This window comes from Chenopodium album, chromosome 12 (assembly GCF_948465745.1).
Source record: "Chenopodium album chromosome 12, dcCheAlbu1.1, whole genome shotgun sequence".
NCBI classification, from domain to species: Eukaryota; Viridiplantae; Streptophyta; class Magnoliopsida; order Caryophyllales; family Amaranthaceae; genus Chenopodium; species Chenopodium album.
The window spans coordinates 26,650,645-26,673,233 of record NC_137845.1 but is presented as its reverse complement, the minus strand read 5'-3'; the positions used below and the strand labels follow the sequence as shown (position 1 = coordinate 26,673,233).

Sequence of the window (22,589 nt, the reverse complement as noted above, 5' to 3'; positions counted from 1 at the left end):
TTTTCATGCCTTAAAAGGGTATGAAGACTAGCAAGTTAATCAAATCATAGTAATGATTGCCCTTGGACTAGGTGAAGCACCGAATTAATTTAATTGGCCGTTCGGCTATCATTGTACGAGTAGTCCGTTGAATCTATCGCTCGGACGTACCCTAGAAATCCCAAGTATTATCTCAACTTAGAGATTCCTTGCTCGGCCGGGCTAAATGCCTAGGTATGCCCTTGCCCCATTTGTAAAGGACACTTGTTTTCTACACAAGTTCGGAATACCTTGCCTCAATCGTCCGCCTAGAATTGGGCGGACGCATTGATCTCTGAATTAAATCAGTTTCAGTTTTTTTTTTTTTTTTTTTTTTTTTTTTGGGTGTGGCCGAATTGCTATATTGAGAGCAACCTTGCTTCCTTTTCACTTCGGCCATCTAGTAAGAATGGTAAGCCGTGTTGCCATATTGGAAGCAACTTAGTAAATCATTTCATTCGGCCTTTAATCATAATTAATAATAGGCAAATAAATACAAGTAAAGCAACAAATAGTTCAACAATGCCTGACTTTTCATTAATTTTGTCAAAGGTACATTGTTGTGGTCGTATGGCTTTAATTACAAGGCTCGGTCAGTAGACCTAGCTGTATAAACAGCTTTTTGGCTAAGTATTTAAAGAAAAAAAAACTTAAACATGATATTTCTTCAAATTGTCAGTGTTCCACGTCCGTGGTATCTGACGGCCATCAATTGCCTTAAGGCGATATGTGCCGTCTCGGACTTCTTCCCTGACTCGGTACGGCCCCTCCCAGTTTGGAGTCAACTTGCCGTCCTCATTGGCACGGCCAACAGCTTCCATTTTTCTCAACACTAGATCCCCCATTTTGAGCGGCCGCTTAGACACTCGGCGGTTATATGCCCTTGTCATCCTTAAGCGATAAATTTCATGCCTAAGCGCCGCATTGCCCCTAGCTTCTGGAAGGAAATCTAGGGCGGTCTTCATGGCCTCCCAATTGGCCGATTCATCATAAAGCATTACCCGCAAAGTGGGCTCGTACATTTCACTTGGGAGTACAGCCTCAGCTCCATAGACCAAAAAGAATGGAGTCTCCCCTGTAGAACTCTTTGCTGTTGTCCGTATGGACCACAGCACATTGACCAACTCGTCTGCCCATAGGCCGCCTGCCTTTTCAAGCTTGCGCTTGATCCCATTTGAAATCAACTTGTTATAGGCCTCAACTTGACCATTGGCTTGTGGTCGGCCGACTGAGGCAAAGCAATGGGTAATTCCTTGGTCTCCCAACCATTCTTTGAGTTGACGCGTCTCAAACTGGGGTCCATTGTCGAACACCATTGACTGAGGTACCCCATACCGAGTGATTATGCTTTTCCAAATGAAGGATGACACATCCGTCCATTTAATGCCCCGGACGGCCTCAACTTCAACCCATCTAGTGAAGTAGTCTACTGCCACTAGTACATATCGTCTCTGGCCAGATGCAGGAGTATACGGCCCCAAAATGTCCATGCCCCATTTGACAAAGGGAAGCGGACTACTGATGGCTGATAGACTATTTGCTAGACGATGAATAAGGGTTGAAAATTTCTGGCACTTGTCACATTTTTTCACCATTTTCATGGCGTCCGACTTCAGGCTCGGCCAGTAATATCCCAAATGTGTCGCCTTTTCAGCTAAGGCTCGTCCTCCAATATGCGAACCACAATGCCCCTGATGAAGGTCATCCAACACATCATGCCCTCTTTTAGGAGTTATACATTTAAGGTAAGGCTTCACAAAGGCTCTTTTGAATAGCTCCCCATCCTTCATCTCAAACCAGGCCGCCTTCCTCTTCAATAGCCAACTCTCTTTCGGATCGTCCGGAAGTATTCCATCCCTTAAGTAGGAAATAATTCCGTCCATCCAGGTTGAACTTCTATCTATTATCTGAACGGGCTCGGCATCAATGCTCCTTTTTTCCTTTACTTCCCAAAACACTAATCTTGGAGTATCACATGACGCCGAGGAAGCCAATTTGGAGAGGGCGTCCGCTTGATGATTCTCTGAACGGGGAACTTGCTTGAGAGAAAAAAGCCCTAGGCCTTCGGCCTCATTTTTAACTAGCTGCATGTATTTCATCATGGCCGGCTCCCTGGCCTCAAATCTACCATTGACTTCGTGGACTATTAGCCGGGAGTCCGAGCATACTTCAATTTTGGTTGCCCCGGCCGCTTTACACATCCTTAGGCCGGCCAACAATGCTTCGTACTCAGCTTCATTGTTTGACGCTTGGAACTGAAACCTCAACGCGTACTCATACTTGTCTCCCTCAGGAGATTCACATATAATACCAGCGCCACACCCGGTCGCTGTTGCACTACCATCCACAAACACTTTCCAGACTTGGTCCCCGGCCGGCTGAAGATCAGGCCGCGTCATTTCAGTAAAAAATCCGCAAAGGCTTGCCCCTTGATTGCCTTCCTTGGTTCAAACACAAGATCAAAGCCTCTGAGCTCTAAGGCCCACTTGAGCATGCGGCCACTTGCCTCTAAAGTTGAGAACGGCTTCTTCAAGGGTTGGTCTGTATAGACCACAATTGAATGTGCTAAAAAGTATGGCCGCAGCTTCTTTGATGCCATGTACAAGGCTAGGCCAAATTTTTCAATTGGGGGGTACTTCAGCTCAGCATTGTGAAGTACATGACTGATAAAATACACCGGGACCTGATGGCCGTCCCTTTCAGCAAGAAGGACGGCACTTAGAGAGTGTTCGGAGATGGCAAGATAGATATATAGCTTCTCATTCTTGAGCGGACTGACGAGGCGAGGCAATGTATGCAAGTGATTTTTCAACTGTACGAATGCTTCCTCGGCCTCCTCTGTCCACTCGAACATGGCTTTCTTCTTAATGGTTTGAAAAAAGTAACGACACTTATCCCCTGATCTTGACAAAAATCTTCCAAGGGCTGCTAGACAGCCGGTCAGTCTTTGCACTTCCTTGATTGTTCTTGGAGACTTCATGTCAAGGATGGCTTGAATTTTTTCAGGGTTGGCCTCGATTCCACGTTGATCAATCAAAAATCCGAGAAACTTGCCGGACTCAACACCAAATACACACTTCTTTGGATTTAACATCATCTTATGCCGCCTGAGTTCGACGAACGTTTCTCGTAGATCCTTGAGATGGTCGGCCGACTCTTTTGACTTGACAATCATGTCATCAATATATGCCTCCATGTTCCGGCCGAGCTGATCTCTAAAGACCGTATTAACAAGCCTCTGAAATGTAGCAGGAGCATTCTTGAGGCCGAATGGCATAACCTTGTAACAGTACAACCCCTGCTCGGTCACAAACGCTGTTTTCTCTTGATCTTCTGCCCACAAAGGAATTTGATGGAATCCGGAGTATGCGTCCATGAAGCTCATAAGGGCGTGTCCGGCCGTAGAGTCAACCAAACGGTCAATCTTAGGCAAGGGGAAGCTATCCTTAGGACACTCCTTGTTCAAGTCCGTGTAATCCACGCACATCCTCCAAGTCCCATTCGGCTTTTTCACAAGAACTACATTGGCCACCCAATTTGGGTAAAAGCATTGCCGAATGAAACCGGCGTCCAGCAGCTTTTTTACCTCTGCTGCGGCCGCCTGATTCCTCTCTTCTCCGTGATTTCTCTTCTTCTTGCGGACAGGCTTTATCAAAGGATTCACGGCCAACTTGTGCACGGCCAGGTCATGACTTATTCCTGGCATTTCACCAACTTCAAATGCAAACACATCTTTGAATTCCCTTAACAGCTGAACCAACTCATCCCCAAGCAATTCCAAGGCTATAGTGCCGACACTAACTGTCCGTTCTAGGTGGTTGGAGTCAAGCACTATATCCTGGTGGCTGCCGGCCGTCTGGGGCCTCAACTCATCTGGCCGGCCGACAGTCATTAGTTGCTAGGCTTCTTCTGCCCTGGTCGCCTTACGCTTCTGGCCGACCTGGTATGCTGGGGGTGAGGTTCCTTCTTCCTTAATCTCGGACAATTTTGGGCCGCGTACTGTTGGCTTCACGGCCAGCTGATTACATTCCTTAGCCATTTTCTGACTTCCTTGAATTGTTCCAATTTTTCCGTCCGACCTTTCAAACTTCAACAACATCAAATGGGGCACTATGACCGCCTTGGCTGCATTGAGAGTAAGGCGGCCAAGGATTACATTGTACCCAGTCAACTCTTTTACCACAAGGAAACGGACGACCATGTCTCTTCCTTCACCCTTCTGCCCAAAATGGATGGGGAGGCGTCCAACTGGATGAATGACATTCCCCCCAAATCCTATCAAGGGGTGAGTTATATCTTGGAGAGCATCTTCTGGGAAGCTTAAATTTCTCAAGGCCGAGAGACTTATGATATCGGCCGAACTGCCCGTATCAATCAATATCCGTCCCACCTTCAAATTTGCTATTTTCATTACAAAGACCATTGGATCATTGTGCAAAGCTCTGACCTCTCCACGGTCAGCCTCACTTATGATCATTTCAGGAAATGGCTCGGCCTTAACAATGTCCGTCTGCATCACATTTGACAAATTTTGAGCGTCCTGCTTGATTCCTTTCATGGTAGGGCCGCCTGAAGCAAAGCCTCCTGATATGACGGCCACAAAACCTGAATCAGTGCTATTCCCATCATCTTCCTTGTCATTCTTCTTTTCACTTTGTTGCTTTTTCTCGGACGTGTTGTCTGTCCACTTGAAGGTGAATTTGGACTTGGTCACATAGGGTTTCAGCAGACCCTTGTCGGCCAACTTATCCAACAGTCTCTTCAAGTTGATACACTCATTTGTGTCATGACCCACATCCTTGTGGTAATGACAATACTTGTTCTTGTTTCTGTACTGGGCCAAGCCTCTCAAAGGCTGAGGCTTCTCAAACTCAAACTTGTCTTTTATCTCCATCAAAATGGAGTAACCATCCTTGTTGAACTCATACTGAGGCTCGTACGTCTTGCTTTTCTTTGACTTGGGTTGCTTGTCATCAGCTACCCAGATTTCCTTTCTTTTGTTTCCTTCTTTCTTTCGACCGGCCGAGTCTTGCTGAGAAGATTGCTTCGTCTCAGCCCCCTTGGCGGGCTGTTCTGATTTGGTGAGCGAACAAAAATCCGCGGCCTCAATATAGGCTTTGGCTTCCCGCAATACACCTGCGTATGACCGAATCTTTTTTCTTACCAAATCAAACTTAAAACCATTATGCCTTAATCCCCGGAGAAATTCTGAGTAAGCCATTTCGTCCGGAAGATTATGAATTTGGGCTTTTTCTTGGTTAAACCTTTGGACGTACGAGCGTAGTCCTTCATTCTTTCCTTGGACAATTGTAGCCAAGTTGAGACTTGTCTTTCTTGGTGGGATGTTGTATGAGAAGTTTCCCACAAACAACAAACTGAGGGTGGTAAAGCAATTGATGCATCCGGCTGGAAGGCTGTTAAACCAGTCCTGGGCCACCCCTTTGAGAGTGGCCGGGAAGCATCTACACCATGTAGCATCATCTACACTTTGCAAGTACATCAAGTTCCTGTACAAGGTAACATGCTCTTCTGGGTTGCCCGTACCATCATAGGCACCCACTAGTACACTCTTCACTTTTGCTGGTTGAGGGGATGCTAGTATGTCTTGCGAAAACGGAGGCGGCTTATCTCCCAAATTCAACAAACGCATTTGCTAATCAATAGGCTGAGGCTGAGCGGACGTTCCAGCCAGGTAGGGAGTCTGGCCGAACATCTGACCATACGGCCCATATTGCCCAAAAACTTGGGGAGTTGGTTGTATCAACCCATTGAGTAATTGAGGGGGCTGATATTGCAATGGCTGAATTGGACGGGGAGTAATAGTATGGCTCTTGCTGGAAGCAGCCGTGTTGGTGTATTGGGAGAAAGATTGGTTGGAGACTTCATCCGGCATAGTTGGGGTAGAGGCCGTGTCAGAGTATGCGGCCCTCTCCCGTTGCCTGTGCCGAATGTAATCCTTTGCGTCTTTGAAAAACTGTGACGGCTCAGTCTCAACTCTTGTCGGCTGTCTGCCCCTCCCCCCGGCCGACTGTGTTTTCGCCAGCAGGCTAGAGAATGGGGTGTTACCAGCATCAGTTGCGTTGGTCTTGTTGTTGGCTTTCTTGGAAGTGCCTCCTCTCCCCTTTTGCTGGGTAGCCGCCAACTCCTTGCGGAGCTTAGTCAGCTCGGCCATTAAAGCAGCTGGAGTAACAGGAGGTTGTTTGGCCTCTTCAAATGAGGCAGTCAAAGGATTGCTTTAGTGTATGGTAGTACGTATGTCCTCTACATATCCATCCTCGCCTGGACGAGGTCCAAAATTAGGTGTCTGGCCATCTATTGCCATAACGGACGAGTATCCCCACAGACGCCGCCAAATGTTTCGGGGTTTTTTGTGATTCCCTCGGATACTGGTCACGCTCTACTGACAAAGACTCGGACACTTGCAAAATAACGAATATTCCGGTGATCGGAATATTCGCCTCCGACGCTCAAGTTAGTGAACGGAAACGGAAAAGGCTAGAGAGAGAAAGTAGAGAGAAGTTGGAGCTCTTTAGTGCTCTTGTATTAATGTCACCTCAAAATCCACCCCTCCCATCATAAATGATTGGGGTATATGACTGGCCCCCTAGGGTTTATGCCCTAAAATCTCGTGACATGACTGGCTGCGCAATCAGAGGTCGCCACGTGTCGTGGGGGGCGCCGTTTTACGGCTTTCAAGGTTTTCTCGGGATTTGGGCCTGAGGTCATCAGGGCCCTTTTCTCTTTCTGATTGCAACATTGAGGCATTTAGAGATGGCTGACAGGTGTCACCATGACAGGTGGATACGTGTCTCACTCTCATAGGGCCACGTGTCGCCTGTTTATTGGGCCACATGTCACTATGAGATTGGGCCACGTACCTGGGGTATTTTTACCCTAAACAATACCAACGACACATCGCGTAAAACTTTAATAAAAGGGTACGACCCCGTAATATTTAAGAAGGTGACTTTGTACTAAAAAGGTTAGGGGTCCACCAACCGATCCAAGAGGGAAATTCAAACCTAATTGGATAGGACCGTACCGTGTAATAGAAATTCTATCAGGAGGAGCTGTTCGATTAATGGATATTGGTGGCGATGAAATCCGTCAATTAATAAAGATTGATTGACTTAAAAAGTATTACATATAAAAATCCGGATAAACTCGTTCATTCTTAATTAACAATCATGTCTATTAGCATTTAATGAAAGATTCTAAGTGTTATGCACTTTACTGAATCACACTGTAAAGCTCATAACACTTGGGGGGAAGAATTAAAAAATAATATGCCGTTCAAAGTGTTCACATTTTTTCAAACAACACGAAAAAACTCTTCACACATGGGGGGGTAATAATGATAAAAAAAAATTAAACACTCATAGCACAGGTGTCGCGCGCAACTTAATCAGCTGCGCGCGGATGTCACGCACAACACAATCAGTTGGGTGCGACAGGCACGCGCAACCTTGAACGTTGCGCGCGCCACCTGATGATGAACTACGAACCCAGAATTTTACGCTTGAATAAAGTCTCAATTTTTACTATCAATAAAATAACGACATTTATTTTCAAACATTCACTACTACAAATCCCTTAGTTTCTCGACACTTTTGCCTCGACGCTGAATATATTCTGTTAGCATAAAATTTAGGTTCTGGTTTTTCTCGACGCTTTTATGAGTCGTAATATTGTATAGACATTAAAAAGCGTCGAAAAAATCTCATCCACGTGACTCAATGGCAGTGATAAGAATATTACGACTAACAAAAGAAAGCGGGGTAATAAAAAAAAACGCAATTAAAAATTAAAACCGCTTGCTCCCACTCGCCACCATAGACCCATCTCCCTCTCAATTTCTCCGAAAACCTAATTACTTCGTACCTTCTATCATCATCCATACAATCTCATATCCTAAAACCACTTGTAATTAAGAGATTTTGGCTTAAACTTGTGGAAAAATTGTTCATCTCCTTGTTATTTTTTTAATTCCTGGTAATGTTCTCATAAATTTCCTTGCTTTTGTGTAGTTTTATCATTCAAATTAGGTATTTGTATTGATATATTGTTCTGAAATTGTCTTGAATTATTAGTTATTATATAATAGTCGGTCATTATAAGTATCAAATTAAGGGTATGATTCAATTGGTGTGTTGGGTGCAGGGGAATTGATAACATTTTCGTTTATTTATACTTCATTAGTTTGGGTTGTTGGTGTCGATTTTTGTACATTTCGCACTACCGCCACCCTCACCTCCCACACTCGCATCGACATCAGCGTAGGCCACCACATGTGTCGTAAGTCCTCTTGCCTTCCACATTCTCTAATTTTGTTGATTCCAATTATATAAAGATTGGATCTTATTCAGTTATTAATTATTAATGTTTAATGTTTTCGGACATTGTATATTGGTGGTAGGTTGAATAAGAGCATCAATTATGCCGACAAAGTAGCAAGATTTGGCGAGCATGCCTGCAAATCTCTTCTTAGAGGTGTTGAAGAATTTGTTAATGTTGTTAGTCACTATGGGCCCTAAGGTAAGATTATTTGGATTTTTTTTTTTGTCATTAATATTGATTTAAGATCTTCTAATTATTTATTATAGTTTAATTTTGTTAGGAGATTTGATTATAATTAAAGGGTCTGATTATAATTGAAGGATTTGATTATAATTGAGAGGTTGGATTGTTGGGGTTTATTGTGTTGATGTACTGATTAAAAGCATCCAAAAAAAAGAAGAATAGAGCTTTATGAATGGATAATTTATGGCTCTGTTTTGGGGAATTTATGTAGTCAATTTCAACCAAGGTAAGATCTACTCTTTTTTTTTTATTACTGTTTTGATTATACTATGGAATTTATTGTTCAATTGTGCATGAACTTAGTGTAATTTTAGTTGGAACGAATTTTAGAACTTTTGATGAATTAATTAGGATGACTAATTCATCTAGTACAAGAGATATTCCATCTTCATTTTCTCGATTTGCTAGGTGTTTAATTTATTAACTCTGAGATTTTCCCTTTTCAACTGAATTGTAAGATATTTTGTTAGAGGTGTATGCTGAAATAATTTTGTGTGGGCCTTGTCTTAGAGCCTGTATATTTGAAATATCATGAGTGTAAGTCTATTTTGTGACTATTTAGATTTTGTATTATAATTAAATGGATAATAAAGAAGGATATATGTCTATCTCGGCTCATTTGTTAATCAAGTCATGATCATAATTCTTATTTTTGTGTGAAAAGTTTTGACTTTGATATGAGAAGCTGGTTTGATCGTTTTTTTTCTTTTTTTTTTTTTTTTTTTTTTTTGTGATGCCTAACCTCTTCTCTACCATCTTTCTCAGGTACTTTATTTAGCTCTTGTATGTTTTCTCCATCTTTCTCCTTGTTTTGATTTTTTATTGATCAATTTGATATTACAGGATTAACTTTTCTTAATTCAATACAAATTTTTGTACAGATACAACTGGATTTGTTCTAGTTTCCTTTATTTTTTTGCTCACATAAATAGATGATTTGACAACTCCGATGTTATGAGTTCGATTTATTATAAATATGATCTTTGTGTCCAAATCAAATCATTTCTTTATTTAGCGTAATTAGAAGTTTTACTTGTTCTTTAATTGATCCAGTGCTCTAGCTAGATAACTAAATAACAATAAATTTATTTCCCTTGGATTGAGCCTTCAAGGAAACAACAAGAGTTTGTGATAGCATAAGCTGGAGGAGTCAGAAGGTATAGAATTTAGTCTTTTATATAACCTTCTTCTTAGTGAATTTCTTATAGGCTAAGTTTGTGTACTTAATATAATTAACCTTGCGCAGCTTTAAGATCTTGTTAACATGTTGCCAGAGCTTTGGAATCTAATGGATACACCAATTGAAGTACAACAATAGTTACAACATGTAGTGTTGCTGCTTTAGAACATGCATGAGATAACTGACTAGCCCCCAACATGTTGTTAGCAAATTTTATTGAATATTTGAGCTGCATGCCTCCTGTCTCTTTCTTTTTCCTTGAAATTTCTTACAAATAAATTGGTGGTTTACTAATAGTTGATCTCATCTAAAAATCTATGTACACTTGTGCATGTCGTGTACTCTTGGCAGAAGTTTCCAGGATAGAAGAGCAAATAAAGTAAGATGAAAGAGCTAGCCTCGAAGAATAGGGATCTAGATGAAATTTGTCACAAGATACATGATACATGATTCCTGCAACAGATTATGGAAGAGAACTTCTTATTGAAGCAATTTAAATAGATAACTTTTTATCGGCATTTAATTACTAGTTTCCATTGTGTGCTTATTTGTTTTCCAACAATTCTTAATTCTCTTTTATTGAGGAGCTTTGGACCCTAATTTTTCCCCGTAACAAAAAGTATCCAAGGTCAAAGAAGAAGTTATTAGCCGCATTCTATCGTTGGTTGGCTGGTATAACAGACAATTTTCGTAAAAAGATATGATTGTTCTTAACGCTATGCAGGGATTTGGAGGCTTTGGCTACAAAATGTCAACTTTGGGAGAAAGGGAGAGGTTCCTGTATAGTGGTATACTGCTATAGGTATATATTCTCCAAAGTCTAAAAGGTTAATGGCTTTTTTTTCCTCTTTGGATTGCAAGTCTGAGCATTTTGTCAAAATCTGAACTTTGTTTTTCTCCCTCTTAGAAGCAGATTAAGAAACCATAATTGTGGCTTTTGACGACTAGACGTGTAACGAGAATAGTCGAGAAGAAAAAAGGTACTTCACCATCCTCTCTCTTTCGATCTTAGCTCTGCATATTCACCTATTATTTATATTCATTGCAGAAATTATAACTTAAGAATTTTGATAACACTGGCAAATGATGTCTTGTCTTCTAAGTGTATGGTAAGTTCGTTACTCCATAATTAGTTATGAACGTTGGTTGTGATTTTGTTTAAATTAGGTGGAAAGTATTTTTAAGAAATTGTATTCTCTATGTTTTTTGGTAGATGGCTCCCTAGTGTTAGTAGTTTTGATATAATATTTTATTTAGATTCGCTTATTGATGTATTGATTGATGCATATGCTTTAATGTGTTGCAGGGTCAAAAGATTATGTATACGTCCATGTATGAATACCAAGAAACGGTAGAAAAGGGCTGACAACTAACAATGCAATATTTCAAGGACGGAAGAAAGATATATTTAAGCTATTTAAAGGTTTCAATTAGTGAATCGGAATTTGTTCCACTACAACTAGTCACGAATGAGTTATAAGTTGCAATTATAATTGTTGTAATAGAAACTCATCACTATGAGATATTGTACATATGCTATAATATATTTATATGCAATTTAAACTTTTCGGTATAATTTTGTTGTACTTCTTAATTTTTTTTGGTAATATATATTAGTATACTAGAAATCATTGTTAGTGAATGAAATATTTTATTTTAGTATTTTAGATATTTTTTTTAAAAGAATATGGACAAGAAAAAGTGTCCCCAAATTAGAAAACATGGACAGGAAAAAGCGTCGCCAAAATAATAGACAACAAATGTATGAAAATATGGACATAGAAAAGCGTCACCAACTTTAAGATTCTTGACTACAAAAAGCGTCGCCAAAGTTAAGAAAGTGCGCCAATTGTTGCATGTCGCGACGCTTCGTATAAAAATTAGACACAATAAAGTGTCGAGATTCGTGACGCTTTTGATGTCCAACAAAATTCTCGACTCACTTATTCTCGACGCTTTTTACAAGCGTCGAGAGAAAATTTTCCGATGCTTTTTAGTGTCGAAAATAAGGCTAAAAAGCGTCTAACACGCTGATGAGTGGAATTTATGCCACTCTTTTATCCTTTTTCTCTAAGAATTTTTCCCTCATTTGCACTTGTTTGATCCTTTTCAAAGCCTATTATCTTCGTTTTTGTGATGCTTTGTCCTTTCTCGTGTTTCCCCTCCTTTTCTCCCTTTTCTTATGTTTCTCTTAGTTTTTCTTCGTTTTTATGTTTGGCCCTTTTTGAGAAGCCTATAGATGCATATTGAGCTTTGGAGGGGAAATAGATGCTCAAGAAGAAGAAGCTGGAAGCAACTCAAGGAGCCGCGGGCGTGGAACCAAGGACCGCGAGCGCGGGAGGTGCTGCTGTGAACTTGGAAAGAATTTTCAGTAGAGGCCCAGCCGCACCCCAGGAGAAGGTGCGGCTCGAAGGCCCGCGGGCTCGGCCATAGGACCGCGGGCGCGGCTGCCAGATACCCGCGGGTGCGGCCCTAAAGGAGCGGGCGCTGCAGTCGGGGTTCGACTTCATTAAATCAGCTTCTAAAGTTGATTTTGCCAATTTCTTTGACTCATTTCACCTCTTTCTCTCTCTCTCTCTCTCTCTCTCTCTCTAAAAACCCCCAAACCCTCAACCCTAACTACTTAAAATCATCCAATTCCACCAATTTTCATCTCAAATTTCACAAAATCTCTTCTCATAACATCAAATTCATCATTGTTTTGCAATCTCCATCATCAAGTGTCCGAAAATTTCGAGGTTCACCATTGTTGAAGCAATTGGAGTTTTTGTTCTTTGGGGCTAGTAGGAGTTGATTTGTTGTCTTCATAGTTGGTATAATCTTCTCCTTTCTAGTTTTATTGAATTTTTCAGCAAATGTTGGATGATTTTCATGGTTAATTCTTGTGATTTTTGCTTGGTGATATTTCATGCTTGAATTGGTGAATTTTGTTGTTAACATTGATTTAATCTTGGTTTATTGTTGTTGTGAGTTGATTAGTTGGAAATTCTTGTGGTAATTTTTGGTTAAATTGTGTTGTTTGGAGTTGAGATATATTTGGATTGTTGAGGCTTGTGTCGTATGATTTGTGGGTGGATTTGTTGGATTGAATTTCGGAGTTGTGAGATTTAATTGTTTGAAAAGTGAAAATGGTGCTTAGATTGGGTTCTAAGAAGAGGAAGAGTGGAAAAGAACCCCAAGGTTCATCTTCCAAAACCCCTCAAACCGATGAACAACAACCTCCACCACCTTTGCCCCCAACCAAATTAACAAATAGGAACCACAAAACCAACTACGATGCCCTCCAATCACGAAAAATCCATCCCTCTAAACACTACCATCAACCCACCACTACAAGATTGGGAATTGATGACGATTGTTGGTTTTTCTTCAACAATCTTAGGCTAAACTCTTTTGTTAAGAAAGCCTATAACACATACCGTGAGCCTACATTGGAGTTCCTAACCTCATTCGAGACCCATGCCATAGGAAACAACAACATTTCAATCTCCTTCCAACTTTTCAACCAGAAAGAGACCATGTCCTCAGAAAGTTCAATTAATACCTCGACCTAAACCCCGATGCCAACATATTACTCCTCGAGTATGAGAAACTTCCTGATTACAACCCCATTCTTTGGTGGAAAAGCATCTCCCGAAAGAATAAATTTGATGCTAAGTGGTCATTAGCTAGTGAGATCATGCACCCGGCTCTAAGGTTACTCCACCGTATTCTTGGATACATGGTTTTCAAAAAACAGGATTTGGGGAAGATTACATTGGAAAAAATCTGGATTTTATGGCTTGCATCTCAGCCAGAATATGGTCATAAGGTTAATTTGGGCTACATCTTCACTGAATGCATTAAAGCTATTGTTTCGGGAACAAAGACGGGGGAGATACATTGTGGGGCTATGGTGACTCGATTAGCGGAGAAATTGGGTCATGAAGAGAAATTGTGCTCGTGCACCATAGTTGGGAAAAGCGACGGGAGCGATATTTGGTTTAATGAAAAGCAACTCAAAACAATGCAATTCATGAAAGGGACCAACGTCGCCGGGATTTAGAGCCTTCTAGTATCCCGACGACATCATTGTTTCCTCCCGAAGCCGGAATTCACTTCCCGCACAAGATAAGGAGTTGTTCACCCATGGTGGGTAAGGAATGACTTGGGGGTCCTTCCAACTGATATGGAGGTGGATTTAGGCGAGGTGAATGAAGTGGATGAGGAGATGGAGATTAATGTTGAGGGTGAAGAGGAGGATGAAGTTGAAGCATAACAACAACAACAACATCAAGATGGAGGAAGAAGAAGAAGAAGACAACAACAACAACCTGATTTTCAACGAGAGATGGCGGCAATGAGAGCGCAAATGGAGAGCATGCAACTTTGCATGCAAGGTATGTTTGCCTCTAACCAACATAATTTTTTTCAAACTAACGCCTTGTATGATGCCAGTGTACGTAGGGGGGAGATCATTCCTCCGGTTAACTATCCATATACGTCGGCCCAACAAGGGCCCGTGCCTTCATGGAGGGGTGATAACAAACCTACGTACCCCTATTAGCCGGGTGTCTAAAACCCCGATGAACCAAGGCGTGAGTTCCCCGATGAGTCTAGTCATTATGACTACTGGGTTATAGGTGGGAGTGATAATATGGGAGACCCAAACTACCCCTACATTGATCCATCTCACCCTTCGCAATTGGTACAACCCGAGCCATATGACCAATTGACCCAATCCCAACTTAACCTTTTAAACGGTCATTATGGGTGGCCTCCCGGTTACACCGGAGGTTGGGATCCCTATGGTCCCCCCTCGGGATTTTCCTATGATAGGGATGATGATGGTGCCGGCCCTAGTGGCCAATAGTTCCCCCTTGGTATGCATGTTTCCCCCTCCCCTTTTGGTCCCTCCCTTGTGTGTGTATTTGCATGTGAAGCATCGAGGAAGATGCTCTTATTTAGTGTGGGGGGGTGTTTGTGTCAAAAGGGAGTAGTTTTGGATAAGTGTGGGGAAAGACACCAAGGACTCGTGAGAACGTTTGAATGAATTATGTTGGTATTGTTGTCGGGTGTTGGGTTTTAGATTTTGGTTGTATTGTTGTTGATTGACTGATGATGATAATGATGAAGATTATGATTGGATGATGATTTAGGCACTCGGTTGTGCCCATGGTTTAAGTTTGTAGATTTGTTTTTTCTCTAACCTTTCTCTTTGTATAGTTTTTGTCTTTGTTTTCATCTCTCTCTTTTGTAGCTTTGAAGAACATTGGAAGCAACATATCGAGTTATGGTAAATGGTTTGGTTGCTTTATTTTTCTTCAAGAAACATTTGGGTGAGACATTTCCTTTTCTCTCTTTTATTTTCTCTTGTGTGCATAGTTTAAGTTAGATTAGGATGGAGTTGATTGTTCGAGGTTGTATGCATTTGATTCTACGGAATCTGGTGATCGTTGGTATGATGCCGAACGATATTTGTTTGTCAATTAGGAATTAAATGTTTAATTGCCTCCTATGCTTTTATTCTCCTTCCTTTTTGAAAAAAAAATGAAAAAAAAAATAATTTTATTATTTCAAGACAAACCATGAAACCTTACTTGTTTCATTTTCATTTTGAGCATAATAAAAGATAACTTGTGTGATTGAATGTCTTTCTTACTAAGTGTTAAAAGTTTGCATGCTTCGAGATTTCCATCGTTTGACTTTAGGATAGGTCCATTCTAAGGTAGCCGGTCTAGAACTCGTAAGGCCCATCGAACCCAATTTCACTTGTTTGTGGTAAGAAGGTGTTTCTCTCATTAGGGGATTTGAAGCCTTAGAAGTAGTTTTTGTAACCCGATGTGAGTTTCATTGTTCAAGCCTTCAACATCTCTTTGTATGAGCGGCGTAGGATCCTTACCAAGGCATGCTTGAATCTAGAAAATGGCGTCTGACTCCCAAGATCGCGACCGAACTAACTTAGGGATGATAAAGAACATTCTTTCATTCGGTGACTAATTTGTTTTCTAGGTTTAGATTTCATCTTATTGTATTTTTGGTTGCACTTGCCCCCTTTGCTTCCCATTTTGAGCCTTTCCCCTGCTTGATTTTAGCACATTATAAGCCCATGGTCTTTTATTTTACTTTCACCCTTAGGATCGTGAAATTCAAGCCTCGAAAGCTTATAGATGTTTTGATTGGAAATGTAGAGGGTAGTGGTTCTTAATGGAAAGTGAGATTGTGATGTTGTGAATATTTGTTCAATAAAAGCAAGTGCAAATCCTAGAAAAAGCCGTCCACAGTTATAAAAGGCAAGGACTTTGGAATAAAGTAAAAAAAAAAACAAAAAAAAAAAAGTTGTTGAAAAATAGAATAAAGAGTTGTTGAATGATGATGAAAGGAAAAGATGAAAGTTCAAAATGTTTGGCAATGTGATTCAAAGTTGTTGCAATATAGTTTGAAGATTGGTAGAGGTTTAATTTTGAAAAAGAGGCTTGATCACCCTTCGTGAAACTTCACGATTAGGCTAAGCTCCAATTTCCAAATTTTTCCACACCCTTATCCCCTAGCCAACTCTACAACCCTTTCAATGTTCTTTTGACTTAGGTTGGTTGAGTATTTAGTCAGTGGCGGGAGGGAGATTTCAAGTATAGTGAAAGGCATGACTTGGTAAGATGTCGGGTTCCCCCACTTTATATTGTTTTGATTTTTGTTCCGGCTCCTTCGAGGAGTCATGAGATGCTACCTCCAAGGGTGGATTTGAATCTAGATGAGGGAACGCGGTAAGAATGTATGGAATGCGGGGGAGTGGCGCATGTTAGAGTTCTCTATGCTTAGCAGGGTTTATCCTTCAATCCACCATTGGCATCCCCTTGCATGCTCACTTTCACCACTTAGAAAGCTTGCCATCCACTTGTGCTTGTTGTCTCTAAAAGCTTGATTTGATTATGGTTTGCATGTGCTTATTGATTCATCATCTTGTTTTCTCCTTTTTGGTTTGTCTTGAACGCAATTTTGTGAGAGTTGTGGGGTAAACTCTTTGGAAACTCTCACGAGATCACAACTCGTCCTCATTGGCGACCTTGAGGTTTGAATGGCTTGTTGCTTATGCTAAAAGCAAATTCGGCTTTTCTTAATTAGCTTTAGCTCTTCTAATTTTCTTTGCTTGAGGACAAGCAAAAGGCAAGTGTAGGGGATTTTGATGAGTGGCATTTATGCCACTCTTTTATCCTTTTTCTCTAAGAAATTTCCCCTCATTTGCACTTGTTTGATCCTTTTCAAAGCGTTTTATCTTCGTTTTTGTGATGCTTTGTCCTTTCTCGTGTCCCAATTTCGGCCATATCATTGTCATTCAAGCCAAAAAATTGTTGAAAAACAGGTTTGGAATCTGACAAGGTAGCGGCATATGTCACGGGGAGAGTATTTGCAGGAAAGCCTAGTGGAGCCTCAAACTCGCCAGGTAATGGGACAATTTCAACCCCTCTAAAAAGAAAAAAGATGGTGGTTTGAGTCCCAATGATTAAATGCAGCATGGAGAAAATCAAAATTTATATTAAGTTTCATATAGCTTAATAGGGGGTTAAGGTGGTATATTTAAAAGCTAATTTGTCCTCGGGTGAAGGGAAGTGACCCATTGTTTCAAACGTTGCTTAAAGGTTTTTACCATTGTTAAAAAAAAAAAGAGAGAGCAAGTAGAGAGAGCAATAAGTTTTCTTAATAATACTACTAACGAATGAATGTGAGATGATCGAAAGCCTACACGAAACCACGTTTAAATAGACCCAAACGGGGCAATTTTTCGGCAATTTCATCCAAAGGAAAGTTCACCCGCAAGTGGCGCGCGCATCTCACGAGTTGCGAATGCCTGCCACGCGCAACCAATCCACATGCGCGCGACATGATATTTGGTTTATTTCCGTATTTTGGACTACGAAATAGTGGAATATCAACGAAATCTTATGACTAATCCATACCCTTGCCTTTGTTAGTCTTATTTCCTTTCTTTATTTTCTTTTTATTTTATTTTGTTTTTTCTTTTTCTTTGTTTCTAACTTCCTTTTTTATTTCTTTTATTTTATTCTCTTTAAATTTCTTTTTCTCCTTTCACCTTTTTTCCTTCCTTTTTTTTTTCGTTTTTCCTTTTCCTTTCTTTTTTTTTATTTTTTTTTCGAGGGAGGTAAGTCGGGAACCGTTTCCCTCCATCGGAAATTTTTTTTCGATTTAAAATAGTTATGGAAATAAAAATATGATATATATATATATAAAATGTGTGTCATATGTACAATAGTAAAAAAAATATATAAACATGTACATTTTTCCATAAGCTAAATATATATATATATATATATATATATATATATATATATATATATATATAAAATGGAAGTCAGGATGCTCAGCGACTCCTGGAGGGCTGCTGTATATCCTGCAAAATTTAAAACAAAGATCAATACATAAAATGTGTAATAACTTTGATAAAAAAGAAGCAAACAAACTCACCGCGACCATCCGATGATGATCACGGCACGACAAAGCCACAAAGGCTCTCCGATAGGCAGCTCGGAAAACGAGCATAGTCCTCATCATGCCATTCATGGTCTCTCGCGGAATCTATTCCAAAAAAAATATATAAGGACAGTCATAAAAAATATTAGCTTTTCACTGATCCTCCGTCACGCTTGGCCATTTTTTCCACGGGAGTTGGTCTTCCTCAACAGCTTCGTCATTTCCACCTTCATTATCCTTTCCCTTGCAAGCTTTCTTCTTCTTTGCTTTCTTCTCCTTATGGATACATCTGTTAACTAGTAAGTTCTTGAAGCCTCTGAATCTTTTTGCTACTAAAGATTCAAACACCCATCTCTTGGCGTCATCATTAGGAATATTAAATAGCTTTTGCAAGCATAAATAAAAGCGATTATTAGTTTCTCCTTACAAACAACCCTAAGATGAAGGTATTTATAATTGTGTAAATGTGCCAACAAAACACCTGCCCTTGTATCATCCCAAAATGTTTGAATAAGGCTTGGAGGTACTTGCCTCCAACCAAGTGTAATGGGGATTTTGCGCGCACACATGCCAACTTGGTTTCCATATTGCCGACGCCACTTGCCCGTAGGTTGGCCTCTGTTGTCATACTCCAAGACCATAGGACTAGTAGGTTTCTTATAACTTGTCGTCGGACCCCTACCCTTTCTCTTAGCTAGTGCCTTTACCCCCCCCCCCCACCACCACCTGTGTTCATTTGATCCCGTCCTTGGCTTTGAGTTTAAGGAGTAGGGTTCTCACCAACAATCTCACATATTGAATTTTCAATAGGATGCGCACGTTTAGCAGAAATATCAAATTATTCAAGCCTACGCTCAAACTCATCTTGAGCCTGATCTTCTGGCTCACCCAAATCATTCTCCTTGTTGACATCATAAAGCTCGTCTTTGTCCTCATCGTCATAGATATAAACACCTACCATTACAACATAACACGTTATTAGTTGTATTAGAAATAAATTAGTTAGGTAACTTAAAAATCAAATATAAATTTATGAATTATAATACAAGTTAACATAGAAAATAGGCAAGTAAATTAAAATATAGGTCATTTTTATTCCATTTTCACCAAATTGACTCTATAAATTACCTAACTTGTGATTTTCTAATACTGTTAACACTTAAAATATTATATGCTATCATATTTAACATGTTTTGAGATTTACTTCATTCATTTAAAAGAAATTTTGAAAAATCGGCAACTAAGTTATCATTTTCATTCATTTTCACCAAAACTAATCATAAAATCACCTAACTTGTGATTAAATAATACTCTTAATGCTTACAATCTCAAATTCACAATAATAGTACCTCACTCTAATGTTCCTTCGTTGTGGTCTGATCGCATATAATTTGCTTGGTCGTCTATGTCATTTCTACAACAGGTCTAGAAATAGTGCAAGGTGCTGAATCGTCAAACGCATCATATTCGTCCTTATCCTCAACATCTCCAATGCCTAGGATTCTTCTTTTGTCGGATAGCACAATAGACCATTTTGAATCGACTGGTTCAGTTACATAGAACACTTGGTTAGCTTGAAATGCTAGGATGAATGGTTCAACACTATCATTCAAGTGGCCAAGATCTACAAGAGTAAAGTCATCATATTTGACGTTACGCCTGATATTATCAACCCACTTACACTTGAAAAAAGCAACCGTGAAGTTACAATAATCAAGCTCCCATATTTCTTGAATTCGACCGTAGTATGACAACTTTGCATCGACAAGTGATTTATCCTTAGCACTTGCAAACTCCCTTGACGATGCCACAAGTGTTTCACCACTCTTTTGGGTCGAGGAAGATTTCAAATCCCGACCCTCTGTCCAAAAAGTGTACCCATTGATGTCATATCCCTCAAATGAGCGAACATCATCTATAAGACCATAAGCAAGCCACCTTACTGTATCGGTGACACTATCATCCAATCGACCCATCACTCGATCACGAAACCAACTGACAAACCCCTTATTATGCAACTGCATCAGTTCCCTTTCACCTTTCGATGGAATATCATCATGCAAACTAGACATGTGCTCGTCTAAATATGGGTGAACATCTGCAACATGGTGTAACGCATAAAGGTGTGCTTGTAAGAACTGATCTCGGTCGGGTGACATTCGTTTCGACCTAATTTTTCCATGACCATCAAGTATCCTTTCATGTCGAGAAGTAGGAAGACCAATAGGTTCAGCAACGGCTATATAGTCTTCCATAAAATTACCAATCTCCTCACTCACGGTCCCTTGGAATCATACTTCCTTCCGGGTGAGCCGGATTCCTTACTTTATCTTCCAAGCTGCCCGTGTGTATTTCAAAAGGATAGCACCACCTCATGAACACTGGACCGCACAACTTAATCTTACGCACCAAATGAAGAATTAGATGCACCATTATCTCAAATTTGCACAAAGTCACAACCACATCCATTTGCAAAGCATCAAGTGTACAAGGATCAAGCACTTTGCTGCATATTGTATAGAAAAACGAACAAAGGCTTGTAATAGCTTCCCTCACGTGCTTCGGTAAAATACCACGTATTGCAATCGGTAGGAATACTTGTATCATAATGTGACAATCATGGGATTTCATACTTGTCAGCTTCAATTCTCCATTTAAGAATACAAATCTTTTCATGTTAGATGAGTACCCTGATGGTACCTTAATGCCATACAGACATGCACAAAACATCCGTTTTTCTACCCTTTACAATGTGTAGCAAGCCGGTGGTAAATAAGTCTTTTCATCCTTGCCTTTACCCTCATCTTTCTTCTTTGACGCAACCGTGGCCTTTCCCTTTCCCTTGCTCTTCCACTTTCCTTTTTTCGAAACATTTACATTTTCTTTTTCCGGTTCCCTTCCCTTTCTAACCTTATCTTGAGGCCACAATTCTGGACGAACCCCCATCTCTTGCAAATCTGACCGTGCACCCTTTCCATCCTCTGTTTTTCCTTCAATATTCATTAGCGTTCCCACAAGATCATCACACACATTCATCTATATATGCATCATATCAAGACAATGCCTAACGTCATGTTCTTTCCAGTACGGAAGCTTTCAAAAGATTGATTCTTTTTTAATTAGAGTAGTTGAGACCGCAGCGTTTTCTGATTTTCCAAACACCATTCGTATAACCTTAACTCGATCATAAACCTCCTCACCGGTTAATGGCCTAGGCGCAGTCTGCTCTTCCATTGTCCCATCAAAAGCCTTTTTCTGCCTACGGTATAGGTGATCACACCTAAGGAACCTTCGAGTCCGCATGTAGACATTTTTGCGAGAATTCTTAAGGTATATGCTTGATGTGTCATCAATGCATATGGGGCATGCTTTTTTTCCTTTTACCTTTCACCCACACAAGTTGCCATATGTAGGGAAGTCATTCATGATCCATATAAGGGCTACACGCAATGTGAACATCTCGTTCTTACGAGCTTCAAAAACGAAAACCCCTTCGTCCCAAATCTTTCTCAAATCATTAATAAGTGGCACAAGGTAAACATCTATGTCGTTTCTAGGTTGCCTAGGCCCTGTTATTAGCAGTGAAAGCATTACATACTTACGTTTCATGTACAACAAAGGAGGCAAATTGTAGATCACTAAAAGTACCATCCATGTGCTGTGTTGGGTACTAAGAGTGCCAAATGGATTCATCCCATCCGTGTACAACCCAAGCTTAAATTTCTGACTTCATCACCAAATTTCTCAAACTTCAAATCAATGTTCTTCCATTACGGGGAGTTAGCTAGATGCTTCAGCATTTTGCTTTTCTTTCTTCCCTCTACATGCCACCTCAAGTATTTAGCGTCTTTTGGTGTTGAGAATAGGCACTTAACCTTGGAATAATAGGAAGATACCACAACACATTAGCAGGAGGTCCCTCCGTACCAGGATTGCAACTCATCCGCTTGTAGCGCGACCGCTTGCATCGTGGACACTCCTTCAATTGCTCATACTTGATGAGTATTTTTTACCTTCTTTTCATAGCTTTCTTTCTTAATAAATGCCTAGTTTTATGCATTTTCTCTTTATTTCCCTTTTTTCTCTTGTTTTGTGTTTTCATGGTTTTTCTTGTGTTTTCTCCTTTATTTCTCCTCTTTTTGTGGTTGTCGGTATTGTGCGAGGTTCAGGTCTCGATATTCGTGGTTTTCTAAGTTGAAAGATACTTTTGGAGTAAGCTCATAGCATTGGGAAAGCTCAAGATGCAAGGAAGTGGATACTTTTGGAGTAAGCTCATAGCCGTGCTCTCATGAAAGATGGTGTTGAACCCACCGCGGAGGCCCTTAGAAACTACCACCCTCAACAT

General features: G+C 40.4%; 1 long non-coding RNA gene across 5 annotated transcripts; it reads left to right on the top strand.

Moving 5' to 3' along the window:
* The first annotated feature begins 7,827 nt into the window (after positions 1-7,827).
* Positions 7,828-11,354, top strand: LOC145572240 (uncharacterized). Of its 5 annotated transcripts, none has more exons than XR_014096742.1 (7): positions 7,828-8,010; positions 8,179-8,313; positions 8,435-8,553; positions 8,636-10,580; positions 10,686-10,758; positions 10,827-10,887; positions 11,085-11,354. It is a non-coding gene; the product is annotated as an uncharacterized LOC145572240 (long non-coding RNA). The 5 variants fall into 5 exon arrangements; XR_014096744.1 differs by having other exon boundaries at positions 8,435-8,824; positions 10,503-10,580; XR_014096743.1 differs by having other exon boundaries at positions 8,435-9,755; positions 10,503-10,580.
* The last annotated feature ends 11,235 nt before the right edge of the window (positions 11,355-22,589 follow it).